Source organism: Echinops telfairi, unplaced genomic scaffold (assembly GCF_000313985.2).
Source record: "Echinops telfairi isolate 266 unplaced genomic scaffold, ASM31398v2 ScPeMD7_70;HRSCAF=299, whole genome shotgun sequence".
Classification (NCBI taxonomy): domain Eukaryota; kingdom Metazoa; phylum Chordata; class Mammalia; order Afrosoricida; family Tenrecidae; genus Echinops; species Echinops telfairi.
In genome coordinates this window covers 66,773,695-66,785,646 of record NW_022103968.1, presented here as the reverse complement: position 1 = coordinate 66,785,646, position 11,952 = coordinate 66,773,695, and the positions used below count along the sequence as shown (strand labels likewise).

General features: G+C 39.0%; 1 protein-coding gene and 1 pseudogene across 1 annotated transcript in view; both read right to left on the bottom strand.

Annotated features, from left to right (window-relative positions):
• The window catches only part of ADK (adenosine kinase), a 533,068-nt gene that overhangs the window by 236,400 nt on the left and 284,716 nt on the right, over positions 1–11,952 (bottom strand). The window lies entirely within an intron of this gene.
• On the bottom strand, positions 2,283–7,177 carry LOC105978440 (annotated as a pseudogene).

The window sequence follows — 11,952 nt, the reverse complement described above, 5'->3', positions numbered from 1 at the left end:
TTATCAAGGGTTCATGAGAGAGGGCGGGTGGGGGTGGGGGGAGAGAATAGGTAGCTGATATGGGGGCACAAGTGGAAAGAGGCTCTTTGAAAATGATGATGGCGACATATGTGCAAATGTGCTTGACACATTGGAGGAATGTATGGATTGTGATAAGAGATGTAAGAGCCCCCAGTAAAAGTATTTAAAAGAAACAAAACGGAGGTATAATCATAACCATCTTATTATGTAAAATTTAAAGGAATTTAAAAATATTTTTCTATTATTTTGAAATTTCAACATTAAGTACAAGACTGTTAAGACATTTTTGATTGTGATATTAATGTTTTATCATAATTCCGTGCTGTTAATATTTTATTTCCGCTTAATATCTTCTATGAATTCATTACCAGTAGTCAATTGTTCTGAAAGATAGCAAGTGTTGGTCTTAGAAAATACTATTTTAAAAATGTTTTCATTTTCTCTTTTTAACTAGGTATGAAGTCACTTGTAAACTAAGATCATACAAACGTTTCCTTTGCTTTTCCTATCACATGGCGAATTAAAATGAACAGTTTAGATAGCATATTACCACCACAGGAATACAAGGATATGTACTTTCTTTTAATCTTTCATTTAATGAGAAAAATTTAATGCCTCCCCCCACATTACTCCCTCAACTGCTGCAGCATGAAATACAAACCTCCCAGAGCAAGCATTCTGCCAGCTGTGGACTAACCACAGACAGCCATAGAATGGTCTACATAAATAGTAACCTGGACAAATCATTAGGCTTCTCACCAACCTTAGACTGAAAATTTGATCTGTACATCTGATTGTAATTTAAGGTGCAGAACATTATGCCTCTGGAGTCTAAATTTGGCCTCATTTCAAGTGTATGTATGTTGTGTGTGTGTTTTAGTTTAACAGGCAACACAAGAATATTACGATGTAGACAGTTTAATTTCCATTTTGTCAATTTTATAAAGAATATTAAAAAAAACACCTTCTTAAATAAGAAACAAACCTCAACATTTAAAATGGTCTCTCTAAGTAAATGTTTAGGACTTAAACAATTTTGGATTTGTGCTCTGATAGATTTGCAAAGACTTTTAAAATTGATGCCAACCATAATTTTCCTTCTATATCCTTGTTAAGCCACATGGATCCAGACTACAGAATAACCAAAAATTAAAAAGTACAGAGTGGCACTAGAAATAAAAAACATTTTGCCCCCTCCAGTGTCAGGTTGCAAGGAAAACGGGCCAGTGATTTATTCTGCTTCAGTTGGGAGAAAAGTACTCTCCATACTGAAGAAAAGCCTGTTCTTCTCTAATGGGGATGTTAGGGCTTGACAAGCTTTCCCTTTGTATCTATGACCAACTGAAAGTAAGGGAGATCCTTACCCTTAGAGATTGAATAGGATTAATCCGAGTTGAGCGGGAAGCAGATATGTTTATTTATTAAAATGGAGAATTAAACAAAAGCACTGTGTTTCTGTCAGGGTGGTGAATAATTTAGAAATGGATATTGATGATGGCCCTCAACATGATGAAGCGAATGCACTACGCTGTATATATCTAAATACTGAATTGGCAAACACTTTACTATATATATATATATTTGACCATAGCGTGTTCTGCCATAATTGGGGAGTGGGGTGGGAAAGCAAGCGTTAAAGCCCAAAGAAAGACTAAGGCGAGCCAAAGAACAATTTTAAAGGAATCAGACTCAGTGTTCAGAAATCTCAACTACTTGGATATGCTACTTATAACCATTGTAAGGATTTCTATGTGTGGTTTGCATACTAGGGAATGTTAAGTAACATGTTTAATGCATTTAAAAAACAAGGAAAGGAATTATTTTTTACCCCTTTGCCAGAGTTTACCTTATCTAACGCAGGGTGATTGTTGTTCTTATCCAGTAGTAAAAATTCTTTTCATCATTTCCATAAAGAATGATCTGAGGAGTAACTACCATCAAGTCAAGGATGACACAGTAACCCCACCCCCACCCCCATGGGTATCTGAGACTGGTTTTTTTAATAACACGACAATTTCTAATATTAAATTGTAAATGCATCTTTACATAAAATATGCTTAAAAGAGATCTATTATTCTACATCCTTTTCTTTTTTTTTTCTCTACATCCTTTTCTTTTAAAAATGCTTTCCACAGTACATTTCTTAGGTGCCCGATGTTCTCTTAAAACAATAGTGCAATTTGAAAATGGAAACCTGGTCAGTGACTTAGGACCTTTGGCTAACACAGGTCCTTGTAGATTGCTTGTAGGAGGGTGAAGACTCATGTCCATCTCTGTGTTATGACTGGCAGCAGCAAGGCAAACAGTTGAGAGGACTCGGGGTGGTTCTGCTTGAGCCAGAGCTCCAAGGCTTGCAGCAAGATGTCCTGTATGTCCTCGATGGGCTTCACATTCAGCAAGCGTGGGCAGTCTCCACTGAGAATAATATTGCTAGGTCGCTGTCATCTAATTTCAGTGCATTGAATTCAGAGCAAACGCAAACTTGGGATCCATTAAGTCACCAAAGGGCTTCCACAGGCTCTTTAGAAACTCCCTTGTCATGAATCCTTGACCTTCTGATATTAAAACCCCATCTTTATTGATGAAGGACGGTATAAATGATCTCGTGGGCACCGTATTTCAGGAGCATTTCTTGGTCATTCAAGGCAACGTTCACAAAACCCGGGATACTTTTGGCCTCCTCGGTGATTTCTCGCACAGCCTCCAATGAGCAGAACGGATACCCCTGAAAGATGCGATTGGCTACCTCTTTGCTCTGCTCCTGCAGTGGGCTAATGCATTTGAATTTGATTTTAGCTTCTCCCACCATTAAAGAATTCAGGTCGTAGACAACAAGTGGTCTGTTCTCAAGATGGCCTTTGCCTTTGAATGGGTCAGTGACAGGACTTTCTGTATGGGTCATACAAGTGTTTGGCCAGGGCCCGGATATAAGCAGATTGTGGGTTCAGCTGGTGGCTATCACTGGACTCTCCTTCTGGGACCCATGTTAGGTGCCCAAACCTGATGGCATTATGAAACATCCCTACAGCAAGACATTACTGAAATCAATAGTACTGGCACTAATTTCTACTTTTTTTATGGATCTAACAGGTAAGGCCACATCTGTCATAAATAAGCTTCAATCTGATTGTCATCCATATGAAGCCCTTGCATCCTTCACAAGCATGAACTCCATAGTAGAGGCCTGAAGCTTTATCTCCACACGCGTCACATTCAATCGCCATGAGGGAGCTGGGAAGCTCTTCATGGAGTTTGTTGTAGAGCTGAGAGTTTTCAGAATAATAAGGCAGGCTCTACTTTGATTGTACTTTGACAGTCTTGGAGCTTCGGGTCATACTTATAGTCAGTAACCACTGGATCTGCTCTTGCAAAGAGATTGCCTTCATAGTGTGGGGCAGAAATGCTGGAGAAACCAACGGTGGCAAAAGGCTTGATGTCAAAGGAGTGAGAGTGAGAGTTGGTGGACCAAACTGGCAACTCTGTATCTTAAATAGTAATTCTACTTAAGGGTGATTCTTATTTGAGAAAAGGACCTTGTTTGTTGTCTGTCTGCACTTTACAGTTGGATTCTTTCAATCTGAACAACATGATCATGAAGATAGCTCAGAACCAGGAAGGTTTCTCTCTGTGATATACATCAGGTCTCTATGAGTCAGAGCTAACTTCACGGCAGCCAACCATGATAAGAACAATGAAAAGAATTTGAAATGGCTCTTAATCCCAGTTGGCTGTACGCAAATAGTTTTCCTAGGACAAGTGTTTATTTATAAGTCCTGGGATCTTGTCATATACACAAAACTGAAAAGCATAAACTTAATCATGGAAAAGGTTAGACATACATAACAGTAAACAGGCTAGCATAATGGACCATTCTCCCATCCCTATCTCACACCTGTTACTCTGACACTGTTTATAGGAGTAAAAAGCCCAGTCTTTCTCCTGAGGAGTGGATGGTGGTTTTGAACTGTCGACCATGTAGATCGCAGCCTAAATCATAACCACTACATCACCAGGGCTCCACATCTGAGGAATAGATAGGCACATATACATATGGAATTATAATTCTTGAAAGTATAATTTGATGCAAAAGGAAACGAAGAATAACCACACATATAATCATCAATTCTGGATACAGTTACATGGAATAAAAGGTCTTCATAATTGTTTAGAGAAATATTCTGCAATGAATGAACAAATGTGCTTTGCACAATTGATATAGTACGGATTGTGATAAGCATTGGATGAGCCCCTAATACAATGATTAAAAAAAAAAGTTAAAATCCCAGAATAAACTATACTTGTTCTTAAAAAATAAAGAAAAATATTCTGATCATTCTATAACAGCACAGAAATAAATGGTATTATTTAAAAACATTCAGACTAATGATTTTTTAAAAATCTATTTGAGTCCATCAGCCTCCTATCTAAATCACATATTTATAAACTTTATATGTGAGAAGAGGAGGAGGAATAACCCTTGAAGCTCATTTATAAGCAAGGAAGAAGGTCAGATTTAACTGAAGATTAGGAATTTATGATTTAGTCTCTTTTTCTCACAAATACATGCCAATATAAATTCCACTTGGATTAAAAAGTTAAAAGATTTTCCTTGTTTTGTTTTTTCTTAAACAGAAGAAATCTGCTATAAAGAAGAAGCAAATATCAAACTTCTGGAGTGGGAATGTCTGTAAGGATAAGAGAAAAAAGATTTTCTTAAGATTTGGCACATAAAAATTAAATATTTCAGTTGCTTCTCTATAAATCCTAAGAAGGAAAGAAAAAAAGGTGGTGGAGAAAGGAGAAAGTGGCAAATAAAAGACTAAAAAAGTTTTACAGTAAAAATATCTAAGGGTTAATATGTATGAGGGGGCTTCAATACGTGTGTTAAAAATTTCCATAATCTTTTTGAAAGAACTTTTTATTGTGAACTGGGTGAAGGATTACAGAGCAGATGATCAGTTTTACATTCAACATTTCATACACATTTGCTTCATCTAATTCATTGCAATCCACTAAGTGAATACTCTCTACCAATTAAAGAAACAGTTTGAAAATGATGGAAAAAGGCTGGTGAAACAAATATACTAATACTACTGGGGAAAGTGTAAGGAAAACAGCCTTTCAGGAATAATTTGAAAATGTACACAAAGAACTATAAAACAAATTCACTCTTTGGCCCAATAATAATACTTACAAGAATCCATTTTAAGAATATTACTCAACGATGGGAAGATACATATCCATGAACATATCGGTATGCTATTGAACTAACTGAAAACACAGAAACCACCCAGTGTAAGGTATCGTCGAGTTGGTTCTGTTCCTTAGCAAACTTTTGTAAACTAGACCCCGTGTACAACAGAAGGAACACTGCCAGTCCTACACCATCCTCAGAGTCGTTTTTATGTTTGAGCCCATTGGTGCAGCCAATGTTGTCAGTCCCTCTCCACGATGGGCTTTCTCTTTTCTGCTCACCTTCCACTTTACCACGCAGGATGCCCTTTTCTAAGGACTTGTCTCTCTTGATAACTGACATAAGACGAAGTCTCACTATCCTCATTTCTAAAAAGCACCCTAAACATAAAAAAGCACTCTATACTTCTTTCAAGACAGATTTGTTTGTATAACTCTTCTTACTATGCTTGAACTATTGGGTTGTATGATATGTAAATTATATGCTAATATGACTGTTAAAATAAATAAAACACTTATGCATAGGTAAAGATTTCATCAAGAGAGTACAATGAGAGTCCATGGATTAAGAGGAAATCTTTAGAAATGACACAATGGACAAGAGAATAATTACTAAGATCTATACAATTCTGTAATACCTCAAAAAGAAAAATTGAAATAATCCAATTAAAAGGTGGACAAAGAATATATGTCTAGACAATTCACAAAGGACTATACTAGAATGGCTAACAAACACAAGGGAATGTTCACGATCTCTAGCCATCTGGGAGATGCAAATCAAAACAATGATAAAATATTGCTAATAACCACAATGATAGCTCAATTTTAAAAAAAGAACAAATGTTGAAGAGGGTGTAGAGAGAATGCTACTTTTATACACTGCTGGTGGGCTTAAAAATACATACAATTACTGTGGAAAGCAATATGCAGCTACCTAAAACAACTTGCAATAGAATAAATATCTTATGACCCAGCAATAACACCCTTCCTGGACATATACCGCAACGAAATGAGGCAGAACACAAACAGTTGCATGACCTCCCATGTTCACTGCAGCACATTCACAATAGAGAGAAGCTGGAAACAGCCCAAATGCCCATCAGTAAAAGAATGGATAAAGAAACTCTGGTACGTACACACAATGGAATACCGTGCATCCCTAAACAAAGCAATGAAATGCCTCAATACCTGGAAACCATTATGCTGAATGAAGTTAGTTGATCACAAAAGGGCCAATATTGTATGAGTTCACTATTACAAGGATAAACACCACGATGAAGGTAGGCTTCTCTCAAGTTAAGTAATCTACTAATCTGGCTTTTCAAGCAATGAGTTAGAAAGCCTGCCTACTTCCTATGAATCATGTATCACCCCCTTTATATATACATCTTAAAAACTCCTTCAAGAAAACAAACACTCCCTCACCTCAGTCAGCAATGATCAGTTTCTTAATATGAGATGAGAAGGAGAAGACCATTCAGTTGCTGCCATACAACATTGTGTTAAGGTCACCCCAAACCAACAGACCCTCCTACAAGAGTGATCATTGACCCTTACTGGAAATTCAATTCAAGGGGGAGAGAAGGAGGCATGTATGTCTTGGAGAAGGTGATTACACTTCTGTTGGTGGGTAAACTGGGTGGACCAGCTTCCCATCAGGAAAAAAAATAAGCTTAACAACACTTATATAGAACCCAAGGGGCGAATAAGCCTGGTACTATGTTTCTAATTGGATATTGTTGACCTAGTTTCTGTGCAGCCCTTGGTAATCCAGGCTGAGACTTAGACTCTGTCCTTTCGTGAGAGTTAGACTGTCCTTTCGATGCACAATGTTCTTTCGAGGTGCACAACATCCTTCCTTCATAGGCCACAGCAGAAGGAATCAATGTGGAAACCCCACTAAGTGAACCTCAAACTCACCTGTAGCAGATATAAGGAACTGACTTAGACTTAAGGCTGACATACCTTAGTGTGAGAAGCAGCAAATGACTGCTATACAAAAGTATTAAAATTGGTGGTCGCTGGACTTTGGCTTGGATCTCATGCCTAATGAACAGTGGCCCAGGACTACCATATAGTTATTATTTTAATGCCCTCCTTGCTTTCTTATGGTATGTTTTAATCTGGAAGCCATGGTTCTACTTTTGTAAGAGTTATTGAAAATTTTGCTCTATCACCACACCTCCATATTTGTGTAAATAGTGTCCAGTCACTTAATAATTTAATCTGTACAAGTCAACAATTCATGTATTTTGATTCATAGCTGGCCTATATGCGTAATTTCCTTTTATCAACAGTGTTCAAAACTTTGTACAGTTGGCTAAATTAAAGATATTATCCATAGAATTACCTCATGTCCGAGGGGGATGATTTATACTGTTCTCTATCATAAAATGATAACGATGACTCTAAATTGAATCATATATATATGTATATATACCGTAGACATATGAATGGAGCTTGGGCCCACACTTAATCATATCCCTAATCTAAGAACAATTAGTTTTTATTGCATGGCCCTGCTCTATACTTGCCCTCATGAACAGATCAGTGAAGACGTTGGTGCTTAGCAAAGTGTGGCAAAGAAACTAGATGGTGCCCAGCCATCAGAAAGAATAGTGTCTAGGGTCTTAAAGGTTTGTCTTAAAACAAGCAGCCAGCCAAGTGAAGCATCAACTACAACCACATGGAATAAGCACACCAGCCTGTGTGATCCAAGGCTTGTATGGTAGTTATATAATCTTGTGCCAACGTGAGTGAATAGGTGGAGTCTAGCCTGTCAATCAGGTCACAGCTTATGGAATGGCCTTTTCAAGAAGATTCTGGGAACTTCCTCTTTCTCTCTGCCTTGGTCTTCCTACTGACAAGCCACACAGAGACTTGCTGAGATATGAAAGAGCTCTCTCTCGCTCTCTCTGGTTCACCTTCCAGTTGATGAGCTACACCTGGAGAGCTGGATGAGCCATGTGGAGACCAGCATCAGTGCTGAGATGCTTCCACTGCCATTGGATTCACAGGACTTTACATCCACCGGCCTGTGATTCCTACATTTTGGATCACTGCATGTGACTGAATCTGAATAACGATTTTTGGATTACTATTGGACTTATGGACTTAATCTGGACTGGGCTGGGATGTTTTCTTTTCATTTTAAAATCATTGTATTGGGAGCTCTTACAGTTCTTATAACATTTCATAATCAATTGTATCAAGCATATTTATACATATGTTACCATCATCATTCTCAAAACATTTTCTACTTGATATAAGCAACAGTTTTTTCCCCTCCCTCCCACTCTTGTGAATCCTTGATTAATTATATAATGTTATTATTTTGTATCTTACACTGTCCGTTGTCGCCCTTCACTCACATCTGTTATTTGCCCCCTTTGGGAGGTGGGGGACTATATATCCAACCTTATGATGGGTTCCCCCTTTCTCCCCCTTCCCCCTCCCAACCATCCCCCTACCCTCATGATAGTTATTCTCACTACTGTTCCCGAGGGTTTTAACCATCCTGAATTCCATGTGTGGAGAGTTCTTATCCGTACCAATGTGCATTCTCCTGTCCAGCCAGATTTGTAAGGTAGAACTGGGTCATGGTAGTGGGGGACGTTTTCTTAATATACAATTACTCTTTGATATAAAGCTCTTCCTTATATGTATATGAGTGTCTCTGGATTTGTTTCTCTAGTCAAGCCAACCTAACACAGCTTCTAACCAATAAAACCCAAATCCGAAGGAGAAAATGGTATCAGAACTTAAATTATGAATACCTGGTTTTTAAAGGGTATGGACGATAGTGGAAGCTCAAATCCATTTGCAGGAACCCCACATGGATTAAGCCTCTGGTGTGTCTCCTCTGATCATAATTCAGGGATGTGAATACCCTTGCTATCAGACAGAAAGCACTGTAAAGTCCATTTTAATAGATGTTGTAAGGTTAAAATAAAACACTTTATCATTTGATCTCCCCTTTCATCCATTTTAAAGTTGTTTCAGTTTTTAATATTTTCTTTTTGATCGAGGTTTCCCTATTTTTGTCTAGTCATTGTTGTTGCTTTTTGTTTGATTAATTTGTCTGTGCTTTGTATTATTTTCTGTATATGAAATTCAGGATAGGTAAATCTGTAGAGAAAATAATTGGATTAATCTTGGAGGTTGGAGGGAAACAGGAAGCTAACAAGTATGAGAAAAAATTAAATGTTATGAAAGTGACTGTGGTATTGATTACACAACTCTTCTTAATAAGATTGAATGGTTAAATTATGTTAAGTATATGCCAATAAAAGTATTAAAACAAATAAACAGACAGCTTTTCAAACTTGGAACTTTGCTTATCTTACTTGCTCAAAATTAAGACACACAGATATGCCTATATTTGCATATAGGTGAACAATGACCCTAGGGATGTATACACTTCTTAGAACAATTAAATATACATAAAGAGGCAGCAGAGTGAGAAGAGTACTGTTACACTGTGGGAATTGCTGCCATTGTCACAAAACAAAATGTGTATGACTTGTTGAATGGACCTGTTTGTTCTGCAAACTTTCACCTAGATCACAATAAAAAGATGAAAAGGGCTTCATTAAAAAATTCAAATTAATAATTAAATTAAATTTTAATTATTGTTGTAACAAAAGACAACATCACATATGCTCAATAATTATAGCTATTTACATTTCAATTAAAGCAAAATAAAATGTAGAGTTCAGCTCCTTAGTTGTACTATTTATTTATTTATTTTTATTCATTTATTTTTTAACAATGTAAATTACAGTTATGGATAGCTGAAGTCTGAAGTGAGTTTTACAAGGCTAAAACTAGCTACTATATTCTAAATCAGTGATTCTCAACCTTCCTAATGCTGCGACCCTTTAATACAGTTTCTCATGTTGTGGTGACCCCCCCAACCATAATATTATTTTCATTGCTACTTCATAACTATAATTTTGCTACTGTTATGAATCGGGTGTCCCCTGTGAAAGGGGTTCAACCCCCAAAGGGATCGTGATGCACATACAGGTTGAGAACAGCTGTTCTAAATGATCAGTAGCCCATTTTTATTTGACCATTTATTCATCTACTATCCTATACTTATTTAATCTGTATGCTGAGTAAATAATCCTACAGGCTGGACTATATGAAACAAAACTCAGCATCAGGATTAGAGGAAGGCTTATTAAAAACCTGTGATAAGAAATGGAGTGTGCACACAGACCACACCATGGTGCGCCAAACCAGGAGGGCAATGTATCACGTGGAGGAATGCATGGAAAGACTGGACTACAGCGCAGGCCCCAACCAGACCCAGCCTGACCCCGCCCTGGAAGTTGTGCCGCAGAGAGCGACACTAGACCTTCAGGTGGGGGAAAGGACCCGACCTACCATGCCCACACAGAAGCAAACCAAGAAGGGGAAATAGAAAGGGACAGTCGGCCTAGACTCCATATAGGCACACCAAGCCGAGGATGAGGTCCCTGCAAGGAGCTGGGAAGGCACAGAGAGGACTGTGGGACTACCAACAACTCAAGACATGTTGTCCCCCAACTGGGGCATACAGTGACAGGGGACTATCATGGGGACACGCGGTGGCAGCGAGATAGTGTGAGAATGGAGCATAACAAGTCAGCAACTGGAGTAAAGCCCCTGAAGAGCCCCAAGAATGGGCTTTGGCCTAGGAGGGGCAGCCCCTGGATCTACCCCAGGACCAGGGGGAAGGGACTTGTGGGGGCCAGCGAACAGACCTGGACCTATGTAGGTTTTTCTTTCTTTCTTCTCGTCCTTTTCTTTTTTCAATCGTATGTTTTCGTATTGTTTGTACTAGGACATTGCTGGTTTGCCTAATTATATGGGTTGGACATGGGAGGGAAGCTTGGGGAGAAGGCAATGGCGCCAATGGCCCCGGAAGGTACAGGGGGAAGAAGGAGGTGGGGAAAAGGGTGTGGTGAGTGGACGGCGACATGGACGGGATCAACTAGGGAAGCGGAACAGCATCTAGGGGAGGGTAGAGATCCTGTGAGTATTAAACACCAACCTAGTGGAGAGGAAGCACTAAGAGGTGGAAGAAGGGGGAAAGGGATGGTGGGGCAGGAGGAGGCAAAAGGAAACAGAGGCAAGCTCTAGGAAGCAAAGGCATGGATAGGGAGATGTACAGAGGTATGCATTTATGTAAATAGATTAATCCATAACAACAGAGGTATTGGCCTATGTACTGCAGACAGGCTTCTCAGGCCTCAGCTCACACCTTCCCTCAATACAAGAACACTTTATTCTAACAAATTGGCATTCTGTGATGCTTACCCCTCCCCCCACCCGCCCCCTTCCACATGATCACTGAAGACAAAATGGGTGCATAAGCAGATGTAGTTAAGGATGGTGCCTGGCTATTAAAGTATGTAGTGTCTGGGGTCTTAAAGGCTTGAAGTTAAACAAGCTGCCATCCAACAGTGAAGCAACAAGCCCACATGGAAGAAGCACACCAGTTGGTGTGATCGTGAGGTGTCATCAAGACCAGGCAATGGGCATCAGAAGATTCATAACAAACAGTAAACAAACAAAAATGTATTGGTGAGAATGGAGGGCGGTTGGAGCTCAGACCCAAAGCCCATCTGTGGACAATGGAACATCCCCCCACAGAGGGGTCGCAGGGAGGGGATGAGTCAACAAGGGTGCAGTAGAGCACTAATGGAGCACGCAATATACCTCTGATCCCTTGAGGCCTCCTCACCCCCG